The sequence below is a fragment of the Falco punctatus genome, assembly GCF_963210335.1.
Source record: "Falco punctatus genome assembly, chromosome: 1".
NCBI lineage: Eukaryota > Metazoa > Chordata > Aves > Falconiformes > Falconidae > Falco > Falco punctatus.
This window is the reverse complement of record NC_137580.1, coordinates 118,004,157-118,011,424: the sequence shown is the minus strand read 5'-3', so window position 1 is coordinate 118,011,424 and position 7,268 is coordinate 118,004,157. Positions and strand designations below refer to the sequence as shown.

The window sequence follows — 7,268 nt, the reverse complement described above, 5'->3', positions numbered from 1 at the left end:
ACCAGTTTATACCTATTTTGTTCTTCTGCCATCAAAGATCTTTAGCTTAAGCAACCAAGAAGAGCTCTTGTTAATTGCTGGTATTTACCACAGACTTATGTGCAGAGAGGAATGAATGTGTCTCTAAGCAGGCCAGCAGGACTGCATGCACCTTTCCAGACATGGTGTCTCCGGGGCTCCCTGGCACCAGTTTTTCCCTATCTCTGCTGGGAGGAGCCATCCTGAGGCATCCTGGCATTGCATTTGCCTCTTTCATGGTGACATTACATTGGTGGGTTATACTTGTGTTATGATAAAATTGTGCACTCCAGTCTTCACCATGACTTCCAGCTGTTGAACTCCCGACCTGGAGGAGAAGCCCACCTGCCAAGGGCATGATCCATGCTGTATGTGGCAGCCAATTTCCACTACTCCAAGATCAACTAAAACTAAGATCAAATATCATTAATCTAATCAAAGGTGTCATTTCTACAAAGCTCTGTCCTGTTATGGCTGAGACCATCACCATAGCAGCAACAGTAGTGCTTACAGTACCCATAGTTTGGTAAACCATATTATTTATTGTTACTAAATTTCTTCTTTCTTTAATCAGGAGAATTGCAAGCAACAAACTTCTACCAAAACCAGAGAGACATGTGTCTATGAAGAGGAAAACCAGCTTTACTTTTCCACCACACCGTGCTGACCATCTCCCCATGCAACAGTTCTGCATTTGGCTGGAACTGGTTGGCAGCACCATTTCATTTATCTGAAAAGAGCAGCCTAGGTTTTAGCCAGAAATGCAGGACGTTTCCTCGTGCCCTGAAAGAACTGCAGCTAAACACAATCAGGGATCAATGCTGACATTGGCCAACCTGTGCCTGCTCGCCTGAGGATGAGCTCTCAGCATTGCCTGAACTCAGCAAAGTAACCACAGTATTGCAGTACAGTGACTGCTAGACATTGTCACTCTCCCTAAAATAACATTTCAAACATCACATGCTTTTTTAACCATGCCTAGCTGACAAGGAACCATCAAGAGATGCAGGGAAGTACAGGGCACCTTTGACCATGTGGGGCAATGTCTTAAAAGGGCATTCAGAGCTCCAGGAAGAAGCTAAGAGGGCCAAATCCTGCTGTGAGGCTGTTACCTCATGTTGTGATGTGCCACTGAACCTGTGCAGTGGGGAGCTGGAAGGCTGTCACTGGTATGTCGTGTATGGGGCTCATTCTGTCAGGAAAAGCAAGGATTATTTCATCTAGCAAATGTAGTTCCCATTCTCTGCAGTCCCCCAAAGCCGGCAAGGACCCTCCAGCCTCTGCCAGATGTGAAGTGTGTGACAGGATGGGGGTGGGCAGCCTGTGATGGGGCGGCAGCCTCTCAGTACCACTCCGTGTGGTGCAAGGAGGTGATGGCTGCCCTGGCTTTTGGGTACCCTGCCCTCACAGTTGAGATGCTGGGGAGAAGCTGGCTCCAGTCCTGGCACTCTTTCCTTCGCGGACTTGGTCACAGCTGCCTCAAATTCCCTTCTTAAATCTGGTGGTGATCGGTGCCTTGACTTGGAGACCTGTGCTCCTTGTTTTCACCAGCAAGCCAGAGCACAGCTGGGGAGCCCAGCTCAGGTGAGGGAACCTGCTTCTGCCAGCGCCAGGCTGGCATCTCCCTCTGCAGGCTGCTCCTAAGGGTCTGTGCTCCCTGAGCAATCTCTATTTTCGTGTGGTTTGCTGCCAGTAGGTGTCTGCCCCATATCAGCAAAGGCGATCCTAGGCCAAAGGCAGGAAGCAAGCAAAATAAATCAGATAAAGTCAGAGTGAGCAAGGAGACCCACAAATGAGTCAGGTGAAGGTGAAGTGTGCTGTGAAGCCAGCTGCGTGTGGGGTTTGGATGGGGACCTCCCCCTTCCTGAGAGCACATGCCATTGTAAGCGCATGCACGGCCCTTGCTGGGAAGGGACCTCTTCCAGCTCATTTAATTGCACCAGTGCCAGAACTCAGAGGGGGGTTCGGGAACCTTCCCCCTCGCTGCCTCACAACCCGGGGAAAATATCCCTGACTGCTTCAGCACGAAATCCCAGAGCTGCCTCCCATGAATTATTAAGAGAGTAAGCAAGATGGCATGGGCACATGTGGGGCTTGGTGGGAAAAGGCAGGGGCGCCATCTCTGCTTTTGTTGTTGCCTTTAGAAATAAAGCATGAAACGCAGAGCAGATAAGCAGGAAGAGTTAAAACCTTGCTTTGCCCCTTCAGGGAGCTCAGGAAACTTCAGCAGCTCAATGCGCCAAGAGCTCGTGCAGCTAAAGCCAGATGAACAGGAAAAACTGACCCAGCATCTTCAAAGGATTAAGGCAGCAGGCGTAAGCTATGCACCATGTAAGGGTCTGACAGGGGGAAGCAGAGCTTTTTAATGAATCACTGCGTGGTCTGCTCTCTCATCTGCCTTTCCCTGCAGGATGAGCAAAGTGATAAGCATTGCCTAACTGCCTTGAACACTCAAACAGTGTTTCATCGTTCCCCTCCCCGTACTGCTGAGAAGCAGAACAGACGCACAAAAGCTGAGAAACAAAGCTCACATCCTCCTCTTGGCCTGTGTCACCTTCCCTTCCACCATAAAACTGAGCCTTCCCTGCCCCTTGCAAGGGCACCTCCCGTGGGGCAGCCTTTTGTCCCTGATCCCAGAGGGGGGAGAAGCGGCAGTGACTTGCCAAGCTCGAGATCCCAGTTCCTATATGCTTGGAAGATAGAAATGGTGCTGGAAGAACCACGACTACATGAAAAGGGGTTTAAAAGCAATCAGGGAATTGAATACAGAGGAGATCTTGTCAACTAGCTGGTTCCATTAGCACTGTCAGGAACACTAAGAATATAGACATTACATGGTTTGAAAACGTTTCCAAGAGTTCTGTGTATTATTATGTTATCTCTGATCTAAACCCCTGTTAGGGATTTCATGCTCTTAGCCCGTGTTTGAGATTCAGCACATTAATCAGTGAGATCTTTCTGAGATGTGTCAACAAATTCAACCCGCTGTTCCACGTTAGCTGCTCCAAGTAAAGGAGCACCGTGTTTAGGAGCAGCTCGAACCTGCAGGGGTTGAGTCACGCTCAGGGCAGGGCCTCACGAAGGAAGATGTTCCGGAGTGCCTTTTCCTAGGGCAGTGGGGATCACGAAGAAACAGACTGGGGGGGTCAATGCTTTCTGTCTGCCCTGGATGCTCCCCTCTTCATATTGCTTCTCTGGAGAGGTGAAAATGAAGTTTCAAAAAAGGGCAGATAAATATTAAGAAGTTGTATAAGTGGAGCATTTGAATGCTGATATGAACCCAGGGAGGTGGAATGCTCCAAATGCCTCCCCGCCTGCATGCAGAGTCACACAGAGACCCAGCAGGGACTGCACCCAGACCCAAGGGCACCCTCTTGCAAGAGGGGGCTGGTGTCATGCCTGCAGTGTCTTCTGCATGGAAGGAGGTGGGCATGTGGCAAAGGGACAGTGGCACTCGGGAGAAGGGAGGGACAGATTTCTGTACCCCAGTGTTCCCAGTCACAAAGCGAATTGGGGTGTAGCCACGGAGCCAGCAGAGAGCAGGACATGATAAGATGTTGTATGAACTGTTTGTTCATCCATAGCTTGTGGTCCCTGCAGCACAGACAGCTTGGCAAACGTCAGGGTTGATGAAGATTTGTGCTTCAGGCTCTGGAGAGACGGCATTTCCACCAATCCCAAGAAAGCAGAGCACCCCGTGGCCTGTCTATACAAAGCCCCAAACGTTAGTGAAGAAATACCGTGACAGCCTGTGGCACTGGGGTGCGGGTGCTGAAGCCGGAGCACGCCATGTCAGCTGGGCTGGGAGCCCTGCCTGTTTGCCTGGGCACACGCACGTGTCTCGGTGCAAGTGGTAGCGTCCACGTAAGAGCGTGAATGTTCACGTGAGTGCACTGGCAGTGGTTAGCGCACATGTGTGCTAGTGATTGTGTAAACGTGCGAGGGAGACATCCTGAGTTCCCACATGCCGTGCCCTTAGATTCCATTTCCTCTTTAATGCAACCCATGCCTGGGAGTCAGTTGGCAACACGGTGTGGTGCAGTACCTCGAAGTATGCTAGAAATCTAGTCCAGAAGGCTTATTATTCTCGCTGTTGACCAACATTTCTGAGACAATAGAAAGACGTAAATTAATTGCAGAACTCATGTTTTTAAAAGTAAATGGAATTAAGCAAAATGTTCTCTGCCAAAATCTGATCTAGTAAGAGTAAGAGTGAAAGGGAAAAATAAAGGGAATGTCACGGGAAACGCTACTTTGTAACACTGTACTTCCCCAGCAAAGATAACCTTGGGTACAACCTCTGATCAAATCCACATTGTCCTAACAAGGTACCACTGCATTAATCAGCTGCGCTCAGAAAGGCTGGAGCAAAACTCAGCCAGCAGAACCGAGTAAAGCACCCTGGGAGCAGCACTGTCATGCAGGACCTTGTAACTGGCTCACGTGAGTCTGCAGCGCCCTGAGCTGTTCCACCGGCTGGCAGCTTTGGTCAAGCTTTACATCACCCTTGTCTGGCTGTCGGTGGTGTCCACCACAACGCGTGCAAGCCGTGTTAACCAGAGACTATCTTTCTTTAAGCAACCCTTGTGATGGCAACATCAGCCCTCCACCTATATATGTTCATAGCATTGGTGCAGACCAGCCTGTGCGACCTCCATACATTAACAGATTTTAATTTCTTACAAATGTGTATAATCATAACCTCAGTTAACAACACTGTTGGGGGGTAAAGATATTCTTGTAGCTGACTTGATCCTTTGTTTTTGTTACATCCTTCTCAAAGATTTTGGACAAGTTTTTGTGCTTTACCTGATGATGGCTGGCAGTGTTGGGGACCTCTTGCACTTGGTGTTATTAAAACTCAAAGGGAAAAACAGTTCCCATGTGAGCAAGGACTGTCTTGTCCTGGGTCCATGCAGCCCCCAGTGCCACTGAGCTCTGGCCAGTGTGCGCTCAATGGGCTGCTCACGGTTTGAAAAGTATCAGTGGCCAAGACGTGTCCTACAGCAGAAATGGAGTGCTGTCACCCCCACCGAGCTCATCCCCAACACACGAACCCTTAGCATGAACACCACGGTGCACTGACATTGAGCTCTCGTCCTGCTGGAGATGCTGACACCTGCCTGGGCTTCTGCAGCTCACCAGCAGCCTGATGCCACTGCCCTGGGCTTCTTTGCGCCATGGCTGCTCTCAAGCGGGTCTGACTAATGGAATAAATTGAGAGAAGATAGCTTAAGGACCATGGAAATTCCTGCTCATCCTATAACTCATGCTAAGTGGAGGTCTTTCCCCTAGCAAGGTTCTGCCGGTCTGCTCCAGGGCCTGAAGGAACTGTGCCTTTGCTCAGGTTCAGTGTCTCCAGGAGGAAGGGCAGCCTCTCTCATTTCAAAGCTCCTGCAGGGTCATGACTCCAGCATGCCAAGGGAGATCTACCTAAACATACAAGGTGCTTTGCAGTTAAGGACTGGGACCATAAGGGCATCTGGAGGATCCAAAACAGGCTGAAGAACATTGATGTGAACTATTCCAATCATTTTACCCTGGTACGCATCTGAACAGTGGCACTACTGCTCCTCACATCAGCCCCAGGGAGGCACAGCACCAGCTGAACTGGGATGGCCACAGCCTGGGCTGCAGGAGCCAGCTGCTGCCATCCCGGAAAGCCCAGAGGAGCAGTGGCATCCTGTCTCCCTTCAGAGATTAAAGACCTTGGAAAAGAGGCCAGTGATGCAGCTTTCACCTGCCAGACGTTCAGGGGAGCAAGAGCCTTTCAAAGGGACACATCCATCACCTGAACACTGGTGTCCCACTGCAACATAGCCAGGAAACTGCACTCCTGGCTCTGAGAGATGACACCAGCATTTCCTTTCGTTCCTGAGAGGTGGTTGCCCTGAACTGACCCTATAACGGTGAAAGTCTGTTGGGAACTACAGGTGAGCAGAGCCTGTCCTTGGAGAAGAGAGCGAGCCAGGGTGCTCTGCCTCCCTCCCCTTCGGGGTGGAGCAGCTGCCATGAGCCCATCCTGCCATGGCCTTGCTTTGGCCCCTTGTCTTTGTCAGGGCAAGCCACACTGTCCCCTCCCACGGTGTGAGCAGCCGCAGTCACCTACCTAGCAAGGGTCTCCAGGGAGGAGGAGTGGTGGCTCAGCAGAGTGGCCATCCCAGGGCCACCCCAGCCATTCCAGGCAGGACCAGCCGCTGCCCTGCACGGTTTCTGCCTCCTGCCTGGTTCAGGAATGAACTCTGCTGAGCTCCATCCCAGGCAAAAAGGGCTTCTGAAAACATGGACAGCTCGAGCAGTGTCAAAATTGCCTAGCTCCACCTCGTTTTGGGAAAAGTGAGAAGAGGGGGATATCTGAAATCATGAGTTTTCTGAATATTTATTCAAAACATAACAACAGATAAACTCCAATCACATGTTGCATTCAAATATTGGAATATTTATTCCAAATATGGTTCTGTTGCAATTGTATGATAAACATGAAAGCGAGAGTGTAGTTATTTATGTCCTGCCTTCAGCTTCTCAATAGCATGTTTAAGTTTAGGGTATTTATGCTCTTTCATCCAGCTGTCTGACTTTATCAAGTCCTGTACAACTTGGGAGAGGCAACCATGCCAGCGGCAGCGCGAGCCCCAGTAGACCTTGATAGAACGGGCTTCCCTCGTGGAAAGCACATCGTGTCCCTCCTGCGTCTCCCCTGGCCCCCGCGGAGCAGTACTGGCAGAAAACTGTTGCATTACATAGTCCCCTGGCAAGGAGGGAAAGCCTTTCTCCCTGGCTGGGGCTGAAGGAGCTTCCAATATCATTTAAATGAAACAATAACTCAATGGTAGCGAGCGAGGGTTATTTGGGGTGCTCCAAGAAGGCACATACTGTGCCCAGGAGCAATGGAAAATTAGGCAAAGGGAAGTTTTGACTGAGCAGCCAAAAAAAGCTTTTGGCAGGACCTCCTGTACTCTGTGGAGCCACCTCTCGCGTGGCAGGATGGATGCCCTCCTTAAGTTCTGATTTGGAATTGGATTCACACTTACTGGTATGATGTTTACCTTCATATTCTGCTCTGCTCTAGCCATGGACCGAAGCTGTCAGAGTCCTGAAGAGGGACAAGGCTGGAGCTGTACCCAGCACAGATATTCTCCTGGGCTTTGGTCAGGCTCTAACACTCAGCCTCAGAGAATGGGGCCAAGGAGTCCACATCCGCCTGGTAGAAGAAACTTGAGGGCATTTAGGTGAGACAATGGGGACTGGAT

At 50.3% G+C, this 7,268-nt stretch overlaps 1 protein-coding gene across 2 annotated transcripts in view; it reads right to left on the bottom strand.

Moving 5' to 3' along the window:
• MYOCD (myocardin) overlaps positions 1–7,268 on the bottom strand; it is a 156,791-nt gene that overhangs the window by 66,708 nt on the left and 82,815 nt on the right. The window lies entirely within an intron of this gene.